This window comes from Sylvia atricapilla, chromosome 1 (assembly GCF_009819655.1).
Source record: "Sylvia atricapilla isolate bSylAtr1 chromosome 1, bSylAtr1.pri, whole genome shotgun sequence".
NCBI classification, from domain to species: Eukaryota; Metazoa; Chordata; class Aves; order Passeriformes; family Sylviidae; genus Sylvia; species Sylvia atricapilla.
Genome location: NC_089140.1, coordinates 148,089,091 through 148,111,812, shown reverse-complemented (window position 1 = coordinate 148,111,812; position 22,722 = coordinate 148,089,091).

Here is a 22,722-nt window from a genome sequence, read left to right as displayed (position 1 = left end):
CAGGGAAGGTTTGGGGAAATTGTGCCTCTAGGTAGAAGCAAAGCCTTGAGGGTGCAGAGGCTTCATACCTGCTCCCCCTTTATTCCTGTCTTCACTCCTTGACCAACAGGGACAGCAAGGCCCTTTCTCTGGGCAATTCAGTTCAAGGCAGGTTGGATGGGGCTTTGAGCAACCTGGTCAAGTAGGTGCTGTTCCTGCCCACACTGGAAGCTGGAACTGGGTGATATTTAGGGTCCTTTTTAACCCAAACCATTCTGTGATTCTATGATTTGGGTTCCTACGGTCCCAGATAGGACAAAACCAGGAGCAAAATATATGTGTCTTTATCCTATGGCATAAATATGTTTCTTCTCCAAACTGTTATGAATTGTAAATGCACATAACTACCTTTAAATAAATGTTTTTGTGCAGGTATAAAAGAAACTTTAATGTCTGCGGCATTGCACTTGTGATGGGCAGCCCTTTCAATAACTAAACAACAATTTACATATGTACCCAAGGAAAGAAGGCTTGTAATAAGTTAGTGACAAGCTTTTAGGGAATTAATATGTGAACATTAGGTTAAACATACTTTAATTTAAAAAACATTCAGGCTGCATCTTTCTATGGAGCATGTTATTAAAATTGACATGATTGACTATTAACTACAGTACAGAAGTACACTCATGTCATAATTCATGCTTTATTATCCAACTACAGGTAAGCACATAAAAATTCAATGTACTGTATTGCATCCTATTTAGTTTGCTGTTCCTGTGAAATATAAAGTGTCACTGATAGATTTGCTCCAGTAGTAATTCCATAGTAAATTACAAACAAACTCAATGAAGCAAATCCTCTTGCAATTTATTTAACATGATATTTTTCATTTATATTCAAGGTACATTTTTGCAAATATGCTGCATCTTTCAAAGAGGAAAAAAACAAAAAACAAAAAACCAAAAAAAACAACCCAACCAACTCAACACTTAATCTCTCAGGAGGACTGGATTAGATAGCTACTGACCTAGAACCTCTGCATTTAAATAAGCTTCAAGGGAGTGCCCTTCATCTATTGTGTTTAAAGATAAGGACTATGTGAGAGCACACATAAGAATCACCACAACAAAGGGCTGCCTGGTTCATGGCCCCAGGGAAGTTCAGAGAAAGGATATTTCAAACATAACTAGTGCCAAGGGAGTCTTTCCCTCCTCATGTGCAGCAGTCAATAACCTGACTGACTTCATCCAGATCATTGTTCTCAACAGCTTCATGTATTCCCTGTAAATATCTGTAAAACCCATATGGACATTTTCCCAATGTTAGGTACAGCTATGTCCTATGGCAATAAGCTGGTCATTTAGTTATGAGCCTTTCTGAAGAAATACCTGCACTGGTTGGCTTTAAGTCTGCTGCTTGAGCACTTCAGGTGGTGGTTTTAATCCCTGTACAATGAGAAACAGAAATACACACTACCAATTACTTTTATCCTACCCATTCATGAGTTTTGTTTTGGCTTTTTTTTTTTTTTTTTTTTTTTTTTTTTTCCTTCAAGTGTCACATTTCATAGAATCATTGAAACAGACTGATTTGGGTTGGAATGGGCTTTCAACAACTTCTCCTTCCAAACCCTCTGCCTTGGGCAGGGACACTTTCCATTGTCCCAGGTTTTTCAAAGCCCCATCCAACCCGGCCTGGAACACTTCCAGGGATGGGCCATCCACAGATTTCTGTGAAACCTGTTCCAGTGCCTCACCACCCTCTGGATAAAGAATTACTTCCTAATATCCAATTTAAATCGACCATCTTTCTGTTTAAAGCCAGTCCCTCTTGTCCTGTCTCACCAGGTCCTTATCAAAAATCCTTCCCCATCTCTCCTGTGGCCTCTTTAGGGACTGCTAGGATACCACAAGATCTCCTCTAGAAAACTTTTTCTTTTCCAGCCTGGGCAATCCAATTTTTTCTTCTGTTAAATGTGTATTCTTGTATAATTCAAGCATTCCTCTTGCTGTTGCTGGAGTTCTTGGGAGTTTAAAGGAGATGACATGAGGCACTGATTGTCCATGAAATAGCTGCAGTGCACTTACAGATAAAAATAGGTTTTCTCCAAGAAGTGCTTTACCAAATGGAAAGATGGCTATGGGCACAATTTTTCACCCCTAAAGAGGTGATGTCTTTATCATATTCCTGCTTTAAATATCTTGATAATAGAGTCTAAGTAAGAACACTACAGTTAAGTGGGGATTAAATAAGACCATGAATTTGCAAAAATTGTTGCCTCTAAATCACATCAGCTGAACAAAAAATTTTACAGATCAAAAGAAACATGAAACCCCCTGCCTCCCCCCACCCCTCAACACTCTACAGAGGAACCTGAGAGATCAGCATCAATGGTTCATCTTGATGTAGATGAAGCATCAAGATGCTGTTTTGGGCTACATTGATAAGAACCTTGAAAAACATGCTCCATGAATCATCACCAGATACCATAAATTGTTTTTGGCAACTCTTACTGTTTGAAATAGCAGTTTTACAAAATAAATCTTGAGTTTATAACTAATGAGAAGTGCTGAACTGATAAGGTAAAGCCTGAGGTCCCATCTGTGGCTGTTCACATCAGCCAGTTGTAAAGTCAGCTGCAGTGCTGTTCCCTGAGATCTGTGGAAATTAAATGCCAAAATCCCAATAGAATTCTATTGCAAATAGGCATTTCAACTTCCTTGGTTGTCTGGAAAATTCCATACTCTACAGCAGTACTACTTTTGGCTGATTTCTGTGTTAAGCTGAATGAAGAGCGCTGTGGACATTTATTTGAGGAAAGATAAAAAAAGTTTTCAGAAAAGTATGCAGACAACTAGTTAATCTCTGTCCTTAGAGACATACTTTTAATGTTCATTTATTTATTTAAAAAATGTTCATTTGTGTATGTACAGTAATATCATTATAACCCACTCAATTCAATTAGCAGCGCCATGAAAAAGGGATGGAGGTTTCTGTTTGATTCAATTGTAAGCAAATGAAGCAATAATAAACCCCCAATTAGTACTGAGGAAAATAGGCTGAAAGATTTTTTTTCCCTATCATTTCACTGTAAACAAAAATGTGTGTCTGGTATTCAAGAGGAAGGAAAATACAATTTGAAGACACTTTAAAACTTCAGTGATTAATGTCATGCCAAGTGACTCATTAAAATTCCCATAAAAATATGACCGTGGAAAAGAATTCTCTTCTGAAGAAAAATCAAGTGTAATTAAGAAGAGGGAAAGAGAAGAATAGGAGAAGAAATGCCAGCCAAAATCAAGCTAAAACTCATCTGCCACAGAACACGTTTCAAGGGATACAACCAGGCCCTTGCTGAGGGGGTCAGGCTGGCACTCAGGAGGAGTTCACTGAGGCCCCAGTTTTGACACAAATAATTCATGTGACATCTGTCAAATTGCTTATTGGTGTCCAGTTTCTCAGAAATGAAGTGGAGATGACAACAATTCCCTTCTCCCGCCTTTGGAAAGTCTTGCTGATTTTGATTGCTTTTGCTGGCAAATGTGTAGGAGGCTCAGGACCAGGAGTTGGTAAGATTAGAAGCACCTTTCTTGTGGTTTGGTGGGGCAAAAAGTGAGCTTTATTCATATTTAATATATTCAGAAACCTGTCTTGTAGCATCACAGCTTGGACTGATGCTGGGCTGCTGACCTGCACTGCTGGTTGTCCTTCAGGGCTCTCACCCCTTCCTGACGTCACTGCTGCCAGGGAGCACATGGCAGGACCAGGTTTTGTCAGGAGCCTGGCACTAATATATCCTGCTCTCAACACTCAGATTTTTGCACAGCAGCCCCCAGCAGTTGGTAGAAGGTTTGACTTTAATCATGTTGTTCAGCATACATGCTAATTCGCGTCTGACTTCAGCAGGCTCTATTCTATTTTTGAACCAGGAGACATGTCTTATTAAAGTGACAGGTGGTCTGGCAGAGCAGAGACAGGTCTGTTGTTTGTAGCATAAAAAAAAATCCCAAACAATAAAAATTTATCTTGATTTCAGCATTTCCTCCTTATTTTGAGAATCCTCCAGTCTTAGTATCCTTGGAAAAATGGTGATCACATTTGATTTCCCACTGGTTTGGTTTTTAGGCTTTTTTGTTTGTTTCTGAAGAGAAAAATAATCTATTTTATAAGTGATATTACGTACTTCATGTCCCGTAAGGATTCAATTATGGGAGAAATGCTTATAGAATTCAGATTGTAAATAGGGAGGGGGGAAGGAGAGGGACCAAGTGCTATTTATAGCTTACATTCAATTCATCTGGGCTAAGTATTGTGACTAATTGTGTCCAGTGGCAGTGAACCTTGGCACTTGGACTGGAAAGCCTAAGCTGGGCTATCCACAGTGCTCTTGAACAGATACATCATGACCTTTGTATGTCTAAACAAAGCAGCTTTCTCAGGCTGCCTGACATGGCCACAGGACTCTCAAGCTACAACTAACACCAGCCAAGGTCTGTTGTTGGCCACTGAGGTCAAGCACGTGGCACAAACCATGCTCTGAGACACATGCCTGCCTCTGAAAAGCTGTTCCAACGTGATCCTGGCTGTGATGGTCTCTGCATCCTTCCTGGGCACTGGCTAGGAGAGCTTGTCACAGGCTGCAAGCCCACTGGGGTTGTGATAAATGTTGAACTGCCTGGGATGATTGGAGCACTGAAGTGCTCTCTAATATGAAAAGTAATTTAGCTGTCAGACCAGAAGAAGTGGCAACTTGGATACTGATCTTGAGGCCAAATATGGTTGACACAAATAACTCATGCCCCTTGTAAAGTGAATTTTTCCTTCATTAAACATAGATGCATGCAGTGCAGTGTTCAGCGGTTTGCTCTTTTATATCCAGGCTCTGATTGTTTTATTTTTATCCTTTAAGAGAAATCAGATGTTAGAGAGGAAGCTATTCTTAGGCTGACTGTGCAAGTGATCAAGCCAAGCATATCCATATAAGACAGCTGCTGGCAAATGCCAGTCTCGGGCTGTGCTTTCATTGCAGAAGCAGCAGTGTGAGTGCTGGCCATGCAGACATGGCACCCTTGGGGAATAACAGAGGAGCTGTCATCATGCTTGTGGTTCTCCTCTCAGGTCCTTGGCAGTGTAGGAGTCTCTTTATACCAACAATTCATATGAGAAAATGAATTCCTTGATGTCAGTGCCTCCTCTGCACACCCCTACTGTGGAGGCTTGGCTGCACCCGTGCTCTCCCCAAGGTGATAAATTGTGCCTGATGATGCTTCCTTGAATTAGTCAGAATTCTCTGCTCCACAGTGCCAGGTTGGTGAGCACAAACCCAACAAAGAAAGTGGAGTCAACAAGTCTGATGGTGCTTGGGCTATGTTCCCCACTTGTAACTGCATCAGGGAAATGTCTGTGACATGGTGGAGATCCACTGCTCTGCACTGCTCTAGGCAGGAGCAAATCCCTCAGGAGCTGGTGTGGGCTGCAGCCCAGAGAGGTGGGAAAATGAACTCTGTCAGTTTGTGGGTCTGAGATGTCCTGCTCACAAAAGGGCAGGCTTATGGTGGCAATAGTTCCAGGATCCCTCTGCCGCTCTGGGCTAGGTGTTGTTTCCCTGTAATGAAATATAGAGGTTAATTGTTCCTTCTGCCTGTTTGGGCTACACTGCATCTTTTCTCGTGTGTCCATACACTCTCTAGCCCAATAAACTTTTGTTCTCATTCTGAGATCAGGCTGGATGGGCTTTGAACAACCTGATCTAGTGGAAGGTGTCCCAGTCCACAGCAGGAGGCTTAGAACAAGATGATCTTTAGGGTCCCTTGCAACCCAAATCATTCTTGGATTATATCATTTTATGGTTTGGGGTGTTTAAGTATTGCTGCACCAAGATGAAATTCAACAAGAAATGTGAGAACCTCTCCCCAGGCACTGGGAATGGGCTTTGTTCCACATCTGGTGTCTGGTAGACCCACCCTGTCCCACCTCAGGGCTGTGAGACCAAACACCTGCACACCAGAGTCATGGGACAGTCTATGTCTGTGTGCATGGTGCAGCACAAAGGATGTTGTGGCTGGCCTGGGAGTCTCAACACTGAAGCAAACAATTAGTACTGGTCCTCAGTCTATAAAAATTAAGTGTTGTTTTTTCTCTTGCTCCTGAAGGATTACTGATGACATCATGACCTGTTTCTGAGCTATCACGAGCACATAATGAATCAAGTCAGCCTAGGTGAAGGTAATTAAAAACATTAGTACTTCAGCAAGCCCACACAGGGCCATATAAAAGGTGTCATATATTTTCTTACTTTCCATTGCTTTGGCTGTTTGGGTTTTTTTATTAAACTCATTGTAGCAGCAAATCAGGGAGGTAAATGTGGTTGTAAATTTGCTCAGAGACATGTTTAGCTTATAAAATACAGAAACCATTGTTACCTTTTCATAAATTTAAAGTATTGAAATCTCTTATTTTCAGCTGAATATTTTCTGTCTCACCTCCATGGATTAAAATCTTCTGCTAGAAGCATGCAAAAAGGGGAGGGAAAAAATGACAAAATAGGTAAAATAGAACAGAATAAAGGAAAATCTGGAATAACCTGAGTTCCTTTATAGATGAACGTTTAACAATGCTTGTGAAAAATGCCATTAGTGCTGAGCAGAGTCTCATTCTGTCAGCACTTCATTGCAAATGGTTAAACTAGGTTTGTCTGTGCTCCAGTAACACCTGTTTGCTTTGTGCTGCTTAGTGGTGAAATACTGGAGGTCAGACAGTGCCCAGGACACAAGTGCTGAGCCAAGCCCACATTATTGATGGAATTTGCTTTAAGGGTTGATCCAATGGCAGCAAACAAAAATGGGGAGCAGCAGCTCTGCACTGCTGGAAGTTCCCCAATTCTGAGTCCAGGGCACAGCCGTGGTTGCACTGGTGTGTGAGGACAGGACAGCAGGACAGGAAATGAGTGAGGAGCCAATTTCCATGGAGTTGTCTTAGAGGGGAGAAGACAATGAGGCCACAAAGATGATGGCAAATCTATTCTTACTGCTCTTCATTTACCACTGATTTTGAAAAAAAAAATTGAAAAATATTTTATTCTAGAAATGACCATATTCCTCTAAGTTACATTTTTCCTCTGGGGACAGTAGGAAAAAAAAAAAATTGGACTGGGTTTTCTCATCTTGGAGACAGTGAATCTGAAAATAGAAATTTCTCTTGCTGCAGAAAGTAGCAGAATATACTACTCCCCTTCCAAGGGTACAGGGCAAGAGGTAGAGAAAAATTTTAGATGATGAAGGTGTTTTCTAACAGTAAGGATAATAAAGAACTGGGAAAGATGGGAACAGTGTGAACAAATACTGAGTGGGAATAGTTTATGTGCACCCAATCCTGCTTTAAGGAGGAGATATGGATTATACATGGATTATACATTTATTTTCTATAGCTAAATCTCCCAATTTACAAAGCAATTTGGTGTTTGGCTCCAAGGATTACCTTTAAAAGTGCCAGACTAAGACATTCTGGGCATTTTTGCTAATAACATCACAACTAACTACATTAATAGGAGTTAATCATTAGTGTGTCTACTCAGCTGGCAATTTACTTTTTGGCTTTTGCCTCAGGAGGATGTGATCCCATTGCACACCAAGGTCTGGGTGCTGAGCATTAATGACTTGCTGAAGTCAACAAGAGTCAAGAGTCTTCATTCATGTCCCTGACCATGCCTTAATTTTCATTAAAAACCTTAAACACTTTATTTATGTCTAAAGATAATATCATATGAATCTCTTAAACTACTACCCTGCTGATGACATTTCTGGGAAATTGCCAGTAGAGATGTATTCTTGCCCCTTAACTGGATACAAAATTGTTTTAGATTAAATTTAATTAATCTCAGTTTCTTCACCCTGACAAATGCTATATTTAACCTGTTTTTTATCCAGCCAGGAACTTACCTCCATGTATGTGAGTACTGATTATTCAACATAGCCAGTCCTGCTGAAGTCACTGACTTCTATGAGCCTTGCTTCCAGGAACAAACTTCCAGGTCTTATCCTTCCACAGCCTTCCTTCCAAATGCAATCTGGTTTTTGGGTTCTCAGTCTACAGCTACAAAAGAATGTGCTCTTGATTTTCATAAGAAGCATTGGTCATTTCACCAGCCTTCTTCCTCCAGGGGTTCCTGGGGGTACTTATTTTGTGTTGGATAAATGCCAGAGATCATGAGTTTTTTCAGTTCCCAGGCCTTCCTGGATGGGCAAGTTCCATCTTATCTTTCAGAAAGCCTGGGTAGTATCTGCCATCTCTTGATCTGTAATACAGAGAATTGGCAGAAATACCTTTATCTAATTGGATTGTCTGATTCCTCAGAGTCTCAGAGTCTGACTGATTCTCTCTCTCTCTTTTTTTTTTTTTTTTTTTTTTTTTTTTTTTTTTTTTTTTTTTTTTTTTTTTTTTTTTATCTTAATGTGAGCCTCGGTACTTAACTTCAACACAAACTTTTAACCACGGTCAGAGGGGCTCCAGGGGTTGAACTGTATCTTTCCATTTTCCATTGTTTTTTATTTAAAGTCTTCCTGTTTTTTCTGATGAGACTTCTGCAATTACATTTCTCTGGGGTCTTTTACTGCCAGTTCTGGAAATCACATTCACAGGTGGAAATTATCCACCCCCTCTATCACCATATCTACAAGGGAAAGTGCCAACACTTTATTTACTCCTGACCTGGCTCTTCTGTCTCATTAAATGAAGGTTTTTCCCATCACCTTGTAACCTGCACTCTGAATTTGCATGGTTTCCTACAGATAATAAAAGCACTCATGTCCATTTATCTGAGCCCTGCTATAAATCTCCATGTAGGGGAGAGTGCAGCCTTTTGGCAGGAGCAAAAGCAGAGTGCAGTTGCTCACTGGAAAAGAGCATTAGCTGCTGCCCACGTGCCTGTTCAGCAGGAGCTGTTGCAAATCAGCTCCTTTTCCAAAGCCACCTCTCTGCCTTGTGTCTAAAAACCTCTGAGATTCCTGTTAGGAGTCAGGCAGAAGTTGGGAATTGATTTGTGATGTTGAAAAAGAAGCTGAAAAATGCCAGGTGATGTCTTTGGGGAGGGAAGTATTGACTGAGAGGAGGGGAGGAAGGTTATTGATTCAGATTTTTACCTTTTGGTCTGGCTCTTCCTGTTCCCTCCACATATCTCCACAGACCTGAGCTGCTGCCAAACCAATTCTCCATTTCAAAGGTTCTCCACTCTTTCTAATCTGGATGGCAAAGACACCTAAAGCTGTCCTTAATGCCATATAAATCTGAATAAGTGCATTTTCTTTGTCCTACTGAAAGGTCTTTTGGTAGCCCAAAAGGCTGAGAGCTGGTCAGGGATTTCTCCCTGCAGAGCCCTGGTCAGGTTGGGGCACCCTGTGCACAGAAAGCAGGAAGACGGGGAGAAACACTCAAAAAATTGAAGGATTTCCCTAGTCAGAAATACAAGGTTCAGAAAACTCCAGAAGTACTGCACCAGGATGGTGAGGGTGGGCCCTCATTTTCAGAAGATCCTGTAAGTTTGTGGTCCATAGAGCAGCCTTTCATGGGCACAGTGTGTCTGTGATCCCTTTAATGTGTGTGTCTTTGATGCTCCCAGAGTATAAAACACAATATTATAATTACCCAAAATGTTTTTCCTGTTGGACACCACAGGGTCTGCTCCAGGCCACAAGAAGTATCTAATCCACCAAACCCTTTGATGCCACCCTGGAGTGCAGAGCCCTGGGAGAGAGTCAATCCCTATGGCTCTGTAAACTGTTTCATAGAGCCACTAAAAAGGTTTCCTAACAGGGATTATAAATCTTCTGACTCCCCATCCTGATTTAGCAACTCTCCATAATACCTCTTTTCTGTGTATGCTCCAGCAACTTGGGCAGGTGGAAAATTCCTGGGAAGTACAAAGTTCCAGGAGTGAGGCACTTCTCTGGAAGGGAAAGGAGGATGCTGTGCCCTCGATGGGCATCTGGCCCACCCTCCTCGGTGACAGCAGTCAGCAAAATGTGGCAGCATTGATCTGGTTTGAAAATATCTGTTGTGCTCTGGTCCTACATCTCACCCAGTCACCTCTCCTTTGCCTTGTCTGGGGAAAGTGTGTCAGGCACAAAATAAACACAGAGTTCATAGCAACCCACTTTGCATTCCTGTAACATCCTCCAGCAATCAAAAATTCAGTTTTTCAGCCACAGGGGAATATTCATTTCTGTCATGTTGCAGATGGGGAAAATGATGTGTGCAGAGTGAAATGGAAGGCTGATCATGTGTCTTCCTCCTGCCAAGGGCTGTGCAGGGAGTTACATCTGAGCAAAGAGAAGGCTCTGTTTGCCTCGCTGTATGCGTAGTCACAGCTCTTGCTCGTACCTGCTCTGGCTGCTTCTCTCTGCACTGTTGAACATGTTTGTCTCAAGCTTTTCATTCTCCTCCCAGTTCTTCCAGCCCCATGTACTAACCTTTACTAACTCTTGCAGTATCTTCCATACAAAATTCAACTGTCTTGAACTTGTCTGCTACATTCCCTTCAAAGTTTTACATTGGTTTCCTGCATTAAATACATAAAAACCCCAACCAACCAACCAAAAAACCAAAATCAACCCCAACAAAAATCAAACCGTGTTTCTCTTTAACATCTCCCTGTCCCTGTCATTGGAACCATTCCATTTTGTACCTGTCATTGGAACCATTCAATTTTGTACAAAAGGACAATCTCCAGTGATCAGCATCACCAGGAAATCCAACAGTGTGTGCACATCCAGTTGGGTGATCACCACTGAAATGATGATCATGAGTGTCAGGGAAGAAGGAGTGGGACTCTAAAATGCCCTGGCCTGTGGTGACATTTGTCTCTTCTTCTAGATCATATTAAATATTAATTTACTTGAACATATAAAGCAGGTACTTTCAGGCACTTTGAAAATGTTAATACAATTAATTTGTCATCCTTCATTGCTAGAGATGTTCTTATAGCTCTGGCTAATAAAGATCCCTCTGAGGAAGCAATAGTTTGAATGTACCAGATGACAGGGCTCTGTTGTATTTATTAAGTAGTTCCAAAGGGCATGTGTCCAGAAAAAGATGGTTTTGCCAGAGAAAAACTGTGTCCCAAGCCCCTAGTTCCCTTATGAAGAAACAACATCTCCAGCACAGGGCCAAGCAGCAAGACTGGGAAGGTCCTCTCTGTGTGGGCAGGTGAGAGTGATCTCCACAGCAAAGATTGTGTCTCCCACTGGTGAAAGTGTTATTTAAGAGGACAACCTCTGCACTATGGACCTTGCTATGTACTGTGTACTGTGTACTGCAGGACAATAGATATACAAAACTGTCTGTCACATCATGTTTGCCAAACAAACTATCATTGGGAGATCTCTACATCACTGCAGCAAGTGAAAACCCTCAGTTACAGACCAAGACCCCTCTGTGCCAGGTTTTGCAGAGCTCAGACTGTCCCAGAGGGTTTATAGGAAGTGGCATTGCAGTCTGCAGGTGCTGCTGTAACTCTGAGTCAGATAGTTTAGGGACTGACTTCAGCTCAGGGAATCTGGTTGAGCTGACCCCTGAGGATTTGGTGGGGCCCTGGACAGGCTCTGGGCACTGTGGACATTCTTTTGCACTTTCTTTAGCCAGCGCTACATGGCAAACCCCTCTCTCCTGTTACTTCACCATAACATCACCAGCTCCATCCCATTTTGCTTTTGAGAGCTTAACATGTGACTATCGAGAATTATATGGCTACAATTTTAAATTTAGTGAGGTTCCCTTTAGCATCCATAGGTGGAATCTCTATGAAAGCAGCAACTATGACATTTTTCCATTAAGTTCAAGGACCATCTAAAACCTTAAGTGAACTTCTAGGAGAGAATTCAGTTGCAAGGTACAGAGATTTCTAAGGGGCAATTAAGCTCATCCTAAATTTTGAATCTCTTTTCTTTCTGTTGAGGACAGAGGGACACCTGGACAAATACCTTTCTAGACTTCTAAGACAGGTTTAATTGTTTTGCAGTTCATTGCTCTTACAATCTGTAAGGCTGCAAGGGTGCAAAGTAGCTATACTATGCCTACACTGTAGGGAAACCTCTCTATGCAGGCTCACAAATGGCTTTGCTTCTGACTAAACATCCCATCAAAAGTGAACTGCATTAGCTGCTCTTGAGAGACTCTGCGTCAGAAAAACTCTAGCCCTAATGCAACGTCAGCTGTTTCTCCTCAGCCAACCAGTTGCTGTACTTACAGAAAAGAGATTGCAGCTCAAGCCTTCTTCAATCTAATTTTAAATTAATTGGCACATGGTCCCTTCTGGTGTCCACCCAGAACACTCCTCATATCATGTCCTAATCACTGTCTGGCTGCTACTCCCTCATTTTCATTAGAGTGACACACCAGTATTCCTGCAGCCACCTTTTGCCATCTTTGGTTTCAGGCAGTGACATTTAAGCTTTAATCCCAGAGTTAGTGGTCATTACTTTAGTCTTTAATCATCATGAGAGACTAATGAGAGGAGATAATCCTTGTATAAATCACTGTGTAACGAGAAAAGCAGTTGATTTTTTTTTTAAGATTTAAAACTCACAAGAAATTCTTGGTCAAATCCAGAGGTCTGTTCACAATAATTTGGACTGAGAAAGAAGGAACTCAATTTGGTGTCCTGAATCCCCACAGCTGAACAATTTTTTCAAAATACTTTGTTTTTCTATAACAGCACCTTCTTATTGAACATCTCCTATCTTTGTACAAGGTGTCTGCTCTGGAGCCATTTACTGAGACGAGTTTTATGTTTTCCCATCCCTGACTTGATTGATGCTCTCATCCTGTTTAAATAGAAAAGCAGAGGTTCTTCAGCAGGACCATGTGGTGACACCAGCACCCTGAACTCAGGTTATTTACCATATTTGTTCATGCTGACTCCAAAGCAGCCTGGCTTCTGGCTACCCAGGCACTATCTCTCTCCCAGTGCAGAATCCAGGGCCTGAGAGGTATTGGAATGAGCTGCTTGCCTTGTTTTTGTTGGGAGACTCTGCCCTGTGCTCAGACCTTCCTTTGAGGATCTCAGGAGAACCCAAGGTTGTTATTGGGATTTGTGGTTGCTGGAGAGTGTGAAGAGCATTTCATGTGCAGGAATACTCTAGGTTTAATGTTCTTGAGTGTGTATGTGCAAAGATTTTAGAGGGTCTCATCCACTGCTTTTAGTAAACTGAGGCACACGAGCATGGTTCCCGGTAACTAACCTGTGCTCAGTAGGATGTCATAAGCATCTCTGTTTTAGGCAGGCAATAGGGTTTAAAGCCATGGGCACCTCACTTCAGAAACCTGTTCCCATGATTTTTGTGGCAGGAAAGGCAAAGGGAACTGTGAAAATAACAAGGAACAGTTTTAGGGCCTGATAGTCACAGGCAGTAAACACTTAACCAACACTATAACCAAGACTTTGCTCTCTGCTCTCCCCTCCTGCCAATCCCAAGCTCTTTTTGTGCAGTGACCAAGCAGAAATCCTGAAGACAGCTCCTCCCTCTTTGGGAGCTGGTCTTTTCTCTGCCAATATTCCTTCAGGCAGCACTCAATCCCCCTTGGCACGTCCCAAGCCTCACTACTGTTAGCATTGCATGAGCCTGACAGGAAAAAGACACTCCAAACTCTGAAGACTGAGAATCTAATTACTTCAAAAGTGTCTTTATGCCATTATATTCCCATTAAAATAATAATTTATCGCTCTTCATTGTACTCTTAATGATGCTTGAAAATAATGGGCTTGAATCAATTCTGTGCCCAGTGTAAATGTGGTGGAAGAGCAGGGAGGATCTTAGCAAGGCTGATTGCATTTCCATTATTTTTGGCTGATCTGGTGTTTTGACAGAGTATCTGCATTCAGCACAAGCTCCTGCCTTGCAGGTTTATCCTGCTAAGGGGCTCAGTGAGCCCCAGAAGTTGCATGTCCAGTTATGCATATTGATGCATCTGGGCCACTTGTGCTAAAGTCACATGCAATGAAGAGTTCATCTGTATATATAAAAACCCTCCTTTTTTTGATAGATTCCCCTGCTACCTTGGTTATTGAATAAATTTAAAAACAGCAGCATACCCTTCGAGGAGCTGTGATGTCTGGAGTGTGGGGTTTCACACAGAGTTCATCTCCCAGTTCCCTCTGTTTCTCTGTGTGCAGTGCAAGTGTCTCTAGAAGGTGGTGGAGAGTCAGTGTGCAGAGCAGCAGTTCACAGAATCCCAGGAATATTTCTGCACTAATGGCACTTTTCAATGCTCTGATTGCTTTGACTTTGAAACCTTCCTCTGGAAAATGGCTGGGAGAAACACAGCCCAGAGCAACTTGAACCCCACAGCAGGTCTTTGCCTGCTTGGCACCAGACTGGCTCCAGTCAGGGTCTGTGCAAGCCCCTAAGCACCTTTGGAGAATATTTTGCAAAGGCATGAGAAATTACGCAGATTTATTCTACTCTGGCACTAACCCACCTCTACCTGCAACTATACCTTTCAGAAGATTGATTAGGTTTTGTTTTACCAGTTTCCATCCAGGCCAGTCACATCAGAGTAGTTTCCTCCTTCTTTCCACTCCCTGAGCCCTCATTTTTGATTCTGAATGTGGCACTGCAATGTGCTAATGCTTCCCCTGATAGAAGGCTTGGAAAGAGAGGCACCAGAAGTGGATGGTGGGGGAAGATCTGCTGGCTGAGACACCAAAGCTTGGAATTTGGAACACCAGAGGCCTCCTGACAGCATCCTATGAGAGAAGAGACACAGTTTTAATTTATGATTTACCAGACTGAAGATTAAAAGTGATCCTGTCCTAACTCTCTGGTCTGACCAGTCATCCTCCTTAGCTCCATCCCTGTCAGCAAGTAGAAGGAGCCAAGGGCTATTTCTGGCTTTCTGGTGAGTGGCTGAGCTTTGCATCTGTGGGTGAGCAGGGCGGCCATGTCCAAACTGCTCACTGGAAGTATCCCTTGCTCCTGCTAGCTCCAAAGTCAGCACAGCTTTGACTGGGAAAGGCCTGTCAAAATTCTGGTGGTCATGATGGCAACAAGTAAACAGGGATGGGCAGTGTTCAAGTCTTTGCCAAGGCCATGTTCATTTTAGCCCTGCAAATGTGGGGTGGTCTGTTGGTCTTCAGCATCTTTTGCATGAGATCCAAACCCAGAGGACTTTTTATTGCAATGGAGATAATTGGTGACCTATTTACTAAAGCCTCTGGCAGATACAGACCTTCACCTCACACTCAGCCTGGAGCCTTTGCACCATGCTCTGGTATTGTTTGTGTGTGTGTGAAAACCTCCACATAGAAGGTAACAAGAAGCTTTGGGTTCAGCTGTGTGGTGCTGGATAGTCTCCAAATCTGGGAATCTATCTGGGCTGGACAGGGAGAATTTGAGTGTACAGGCGGGTAATCAAGGCTCTATACTCAGGTTTTTTTTTTTGTTTGTGTGTTTGTTTGTGGTTTGTTTTGTTTTGTTGTTGTTGTTTTTGTTGTTTTTGTTTTTGTTGGGGTTTTTTTTTTTGGTTTTTTGTTTTTATTTTTTTTAATATATGACTCCTAGTTCACATATTCCAGGTTTGGTTGACCTGCTTTGGTTGACCTGCTTTTGCTTAAGGAAAAGTTAAATTGGGGGAAAGATGATCAAATTAAAGACTTTAACTTATCCCTGCTCAACTCAAGTTCTTTCTATTATGTGACCTGATGTGCTTTCTAAACCTTTCAGCCGAAATTTGAGTTTAGCCAAAGGCTTCCTAGCAACACCAAGCCAGGTAAATGACACACAGGATGCTGCTGGGGCTTTGACTCAGCTAAATGGGAGTAAATTAGTTGCTCTGCTATTCATGTGTGTCTCTTCTCCCAATTTCAGTTAATTGAATGCTGGGAACAGTGTATTTTATTTATTTGTTTAGTCCTTTAACACAGTTTGTTGAACATTGCTAAAATCAGTCTCCCATTTCATAACTAGCTGCAAAAAATTATTCTGTATAAGCAGACCTACTTCTTCCCACATCCACATAAAAGTTCATTTATTAAAGCAAATGAAAAGCAAATGAACCTATATATCCACATCTCCAAAGGGAAGGGTTTTTTCCCATGTGAAATCTGATATCTCAGATTTTGAAGTACAGCTTCACTGAAGCTAGAGTAGAAGTTCTAGGAGGATGATGAAATATTTATTCCAGGTTCAGACTTTAAAGTATGAGTTATGATTTCTGGAGTGTCCAGGGATACTTTGTGATGGTGAGTATTCAGGGTAAATGGGGTGAGGATATATGCTTCATGTCTTCGTATCTTCCAGCCTAATTCTTGCCTTCTTATGGGAAATATCTTTGAGCATTATGGGAAAATGCATATTGATGAACATCCCAATGTATAGCCAAGTTTGTCTGCATTCTCTATTTTTTCATTAGTCACTAACCATTTCTATTAGACAGAGCATTAGCTCCCAGATCATAAATTCAGGAGAGGAGGTGGTGTCCCTCCCTGCTCTGCAGTGAGATCTAATGACTTCTTTACTGCAACGATGGAGAAAGCATTTAAAGTAATGTCCCTTATGGATAGTCTCCAGCACACAGAATGACTTTTTTTTTACAGTACTCAGTATGTTTAGCAACGAAGGAGAGAAAAATTGTGAGCTCTTCTTTTAGAAAGACCGTGGTTTAAATAAAGCCCAAAACCATAGCTTTTTTCTTTTCTTTTTCTTTTTGTGCCTTGTCACTGGAGACTGTGGAAGGCAAAAATGATCATATACAGTGGATGAGTCCTCCTTGTCTTGTGCACATCTTAACCTCACCCTAAAAAACACCTCTGCAGCATCCCCTGCCTTCAGCAGATCCTGGGACTACTGTACAGAGCTGCTGTTGTTTCTGACTGGAGTTACACTTCTGATGTCTCTGTGAATAGCAAAGCAAATACATATGGGAGCAGCAATGTATAGAATCCCTTCCCTGCCATGTTAAAGCAGTGGGAGCAGAGAAGGTAAAATATTTAGACTCCAGATGTCTTTATTTGCCAAAATAAAAATTCTTACTGTAAAATATCTATAAAATGTAATTAAAATTGCCATTTATTTTTCTCACTGTTGCTAACATTGCTGGCAAAATTGAGTCACTCAGTGCTGCCAAATATAGCATTCCAGGTGTAAAACACTCTCAGATGTTCATGACATTTTGCACGTAAATACTGAGTCATTGAGAATGATCGGGTACTATCCATATGCCTGATACAGAAATACTGCCATGAGTGGGAGATCAGTATACACACACAGCAGGATAATGTTTGAGAATGAAGATTGTGTTTCTGCATAGTTTCCAATAGAGTTACGAGACTTTTCATGTGCTGATACTTCTCCTCTCAAGACTTTTGCAGAGGAGGGTGACCACAACCTTCCATGCCCCTACTTACTGCTCCATCTCTGAATAGCAAGTTGGAGATTTCTTTGTCATAGTGTTTCCTTTTTCTATTTTTTTTTTCTTAACGTAGCCTTGGGAGAGGGACTTGCAAACCTGTTGACGACATCTCATTATACAGAAGGTAACAGCCTGTTATCATTCTTTTCCAGCCACCTTTTCAATTTGCCTTTTGGCTGCTGCTGCACCCTGCACCAGGCAGCAATACAGGCTGGGTTTTCAGGCATCATAATTTCCTGGAAAAATGAATGTGTTTCTGAAAAGCATATGGGAATGGTGCACCCTGTAATCATGCTTGCCCTGGAGAGAGGCAGTGCTTGCTGCAATATAAACCACGGAGCTGAGATGAATGATTTCTGCCTGACAGAAATGAGTGTCCTCACCAGTTACAGGAGAAAAAAAAATCCTCTCTTGCCACAGGTTTGTGAGTTTGGTGTCAGGCTGGTGCTGGATTATACACTGGGCAGTCAGGTTGTCCTATGCTTCAAGGAGACCCGTGAGGGCCTTGAAGCAAGCTCAGGCACCTGCACTGCCTTCTTGGCACCCCACTGTGCTCCTTTCTTCATGTGATAGTTAAACTTTCCCTACTCTCTCCCACTCTCCTATTCCTCTCTCATTTGAACCAGTGACAACTTTTCATCTGTAGACTTTGTCTAGCTCAATAAAGCAGTGGATGGCCAGGTACACAGCGCCTGTTTTGAATGGAAAAAAAGTACTTAATTTCCTGTTTCCCTCCCTGTCAAGGGAAATACACTGAATTGTTCTGATGCAACATCCCTGACCTGCTTGTTCTACAGTTTTCTTTCTCTCTGCTTTCTTTTGTCACACGGTATTTCTTGTTGTTACCATCTTTTGCATTGCACTGTTTACTCTGCATCTCCATATCACCTCTCCTTCCACCAATTCCTTCTTTTTTTACTACCCAGTTTAACTTTTTTTGTTTATTCCTCTTCTTCTTTCCCCTGCCCATGCATTTCCCTGATGTCTTACCTGTCTGTAAGACAACTTCACCAGAGGAATTTATAGGTGCTATCAAGAGTTCACTAAATTGTACTAAGGATGATTGGGTCTGTATGAAAGACCATTAAACTGGAAACATGATGTTCTTATTTTGGATGAAACACAGGAGCACACTCCCATTTCCCTGGTCAGTTCTCTGTTCTCATCTGTCTAACTCAAAATTAAATTTTTAGAAACTAGGCTTGAAATACATTTATAAAATAAGCAGAATGAGAAGGGATGGATGAGAAGAATTCACCTTTCCACACTACAGAAAAATTAAAATCTGACCACTACTAGCAGAATTTTGCCTAACGTCTTAGATGCTTCTTAGCTTGTAATCCACTGCCTCCTGGGGCAACCTGTGTAAGAACTCCACTGTTCTTCATATTAAAAAAAATATTAGCTGTTTTCCCTTTCCTGTTAGCTGGCTTACCTCTGTGCTCAAAACCACTCAGATTTTCTTTCCCTCCATGGACACTGGGAGCAATGAATCAGAATTATCTTGATATCAACCTTTTAGACACTTGAAGATGATTAACACACAGTCACAGACCAAATGATTTCATTCTTTATTCATCATCCATATTTTCCAGCACCTGAATCACTCCTGTTGCTCTGGGCTCCCTCCAAATTGTCAAAGTCTTTCCCACAGAGCAGTGCAGAACACTAGACACAGTTCTCTTGCTAGAGCCTCCACCCTGCCAGGTTCAGTGAATAATTCCCCCAGGGACCCTAGGCAAATGATGGTGTTTAAGAAGTCCCTGAGTGCCAGTGCCTTGTTTGCAGCAGTGTCACAGAACTCAGAACACAGGCATTGTGAAATCTGTTTCTGTGAATGATACTCTGGCTTCTTCACAACACTTCCCTGCAGGGACTCTCCAGGCTTGCATTAACAGCAAATGCCTGATTTCATTCAAAGGTGAAACTGTGAACAAAGGTGGAATTCAGCCCAGATGAAGTCCTACCTTTTGGAGCCCACAGACAGCTGTCTGCCTGTCAGCAAGGGTGTCTTAATTTAGCCACTCCAGAGGTATGGCAAAGACTGAGTGCCTAAAGAAAGCCACTCAGGACTGTTAAAGCTGCCCAGGGAATGTCACCTCACCACTGGACACCAGTTCCAGCATTCAAGATTTTCATTAGGTTCTGTTTTGTGTCTCTGGGTACAACTGAGCTGAACCCTGGTGTCTGCTGTAAGGTGAGTTGAATCTCTTGCCAGGAGCCACAGACTGTGTTGACTAAGGAGCCATGGAGTCCTGTGGAGGTGTTTCTGCTATTGTGAAAGTTAGATTTCTGAGATTACATTTAATTTAGCTGATGGAGGTGCCTCCAGCACATGCCTTTACTGAAATCTGCCTCCCTTTGAGATGCCCTTGATTCCCTTGCCTGGCAACAGCAATCTGCAGTTTACAGATCACAGAGCTTCACACAAGTGCTAAAAATATGCACAGCCCCATGGACAATGAGTAATTCCCCCATTTGCTCTGCTCTGTCACTGTACTGGTTGATTCTCCACAGGATACCCAGGGCTCAGCTCCCTTGTCCATACATGCAGGATAAGCGTGGTTTGAGATGCCTCTGGGTGTTTTTCTGTCCAGGAATATGTGCATGTTTTTTCTCTGTGCACAAGGAAATGTTCTCCTTCCAAGAAATGCATCTGTTTCAGAGTTATTTATAATGCTGAGGCTGTATCATTCCCTTGGCACCACTGACTGGGTAAACAGGTAGATCTCAAGGAAGCAGCACCGGTACTTTAATCACCATTACATTAACTCAGAACTGCAATAATCTGGGAAATTAGGCTACAAATGTTAAAAGAAAAAAAAATCATTAAAATTTAAACTAAATGAAAAAGTTACAGTCTACCCAGAGGAGGTTGCTGAAAGTCATGCAGCTACATTTCTACAGTGTGAGAAGTTGGAGAAGTTACAACTTTAACAATGATGGTGGAGCATATTTGTGAGAAATAACAAAGATTTGTGCGTCCTCTTACTAAGTAACATTTTCCTGTCTTTGGCTGGGTGGAAGCAACCTGGTTTTGACAAATCAATGTTGGATGTTTCTTTATCACTTTTCTTGAGGTACCTATTTCATTATTTGGTCCATTTTCTTTCCAAGCATCAAAGATAGGCTGACTCATCTGGATTTCACCTTTCTTTCCATGACAGCATTGCTTGCTCTTTTTTTCTCTTCTGCTACTTTTCTTCCACAAGATCTTAAAGAAAATTCCTTATCATTCAGTGATTCCTTTTGGTAGCTGAAGATGTACCCTACAGCACAGCTCACCAGTCCCCCCAGGCTTCCAGGCATTCCACTTACTCAGATATTATCTAACTTATGCTGACCTGCTCTTCTTTCCCTGCACCATTAATTTCAATTAAATTGATAATCTGGTTGTAGATGGGTTTTGGGGTTATTTTTTTCTTTTTTCCTTTTTTCTAGTCTGGTTGAAGGAAAAAGGCACTGTACCAAGTAAGAAAGATAAAAGCATCACATAGAGGAAGCAGCTCAGGTTAGGGACTTACATAGCAACAGCTGGTAATGAATTAGAGGGAGAAATTCTCCCCAGCTTAGATGGTTCCATTCAGCTGGAAAGTGTTACTCTTACAAAGCTGAAAATGACATAAAAATCAAAGTAGGTCTAAGATTTTAAAAGTGCTTGAAGAGAAGGGAGGAGCTTGGGTAAGTGAGGCTAATGGGAGTAAGCAAAAGGCTGACAGTTTCCCTGTCTCACAGAAAGTCAGGGACACAAAGGTGTGTTGACAGAGTGAGATTTCTACCTCTAAAGGAAGAAAGGATGTGAATTTATGAATGTGAACTTAATACCCTTGCACTTAGCCTGACTGTGGTTGTCAGACTTTGTTCTGAAAGCTTTGTACCTTAAAGGTATAAGTAAATAATGTTTTGTGCTGAAAGCAGTTGCTTTTGTCGCTGTGGATCTACGCAGCCATAGGAAGCTAAAAGGCAATTTTACAGGGTCCAAGTACTTGATGGACCTATTTAAGCAGACAAAATGAGAACTTGCAGGCTCTGAGAAAGATTTTGGGCTGGAGAAGGATGCCTGGAAAAGCAATGCCATTGTTTTTTCAGGAGCATTTCAGGGAGATGAGGAAGGAGTCAAGCCCTTCACCTACTCACCATGGGACTGAAATCCAGGGAGAGCCCAGCTAAGAGCTTAGACTGATAAAATTGCATATGTGTAGGGTGACTTTTCATGTAATGGACATTGCAAGAAGGACAGAAGCAGTGATCTTGCATCACTCTCACTAATCATACATAGTTATAACTGGAAATCATAGAATCACAAAGGGGTTTGTGTTGGAAGGACCTCAAGGATCATCTAGTTCCAAAAATCCACAGTTGCCCAACTGTGTTTTCCTTCAATGTGGATCACTCTGTTAGACACCAGATTGACTTCCTCATTAAGATATTTAAAACTGATTTGTTTGTTTCATAAAGACTCAAAGGTAATACTGAAGAAAGTTCCACTTGAGGCTGGAGTATCTCTGTATCTTTGATTATCCCTTTAGTTACACTGTGGACTTCTTTAGGGAGAGACTGTCTAGGTGTAAATAGAAAAGGATAGCAGTTTTGGCCCTGGAAAATAATAGAATTAAATTTTTTAAATATTCTAAATATTTTCATAATTAATTAATACACATCAGGTTTCAGAAGATTAATTTGCCTGGTTTTGAGCCGGGTTCATGATACAAATTTGCTGTCCTTGTGCTATGAGTCCTCAGTGCAACAGCCTCATCTTAAATCCTACAGAGATTATAAACTCTTCAGTGCAAGGTAGACTTTTATTAGACACTTATAAACCAGCAAACATTCTACTGGAGCCAAAAATTTCCTCTCCTTACTTCATTATGTAAACAGCAACAATAATAATGATGAATTGACTAAGGATCGTACAACAGAAAATAACTCAGAGTAACAGGTTGAATTTAAAACTGATAACATGCATTTGATTATCATCACAAACTCCTTACAAAGACACTGATCAGGATGTGCCACAGTCTCCCAGGAAAAGCTTTAAGCCACCTGTCATTTGTGTTCTTTTTGGTCAGATTAGATAATATTCTGTGCAACAATCAATCCTGTAATGGTCCAATGGGAATGGATAGTGATTTTCATCTGTAATTTCAATTTCAAAGATGGATAGAGTGTATTTCTCTGTATAGAAAGTGCAGGAGTTTGTGAAGGGAGTTTTATGCATCTCCTGAGACAGCAGAGATTTGGCTTGAATTAGAAAAGCAGAGGTTAGGGGCAGGGGGGGAAATGATGGAGATGCCAAGAGCTCTTTATATTCAACTACAGCTGGATCAATTGTTGGTCTACTGT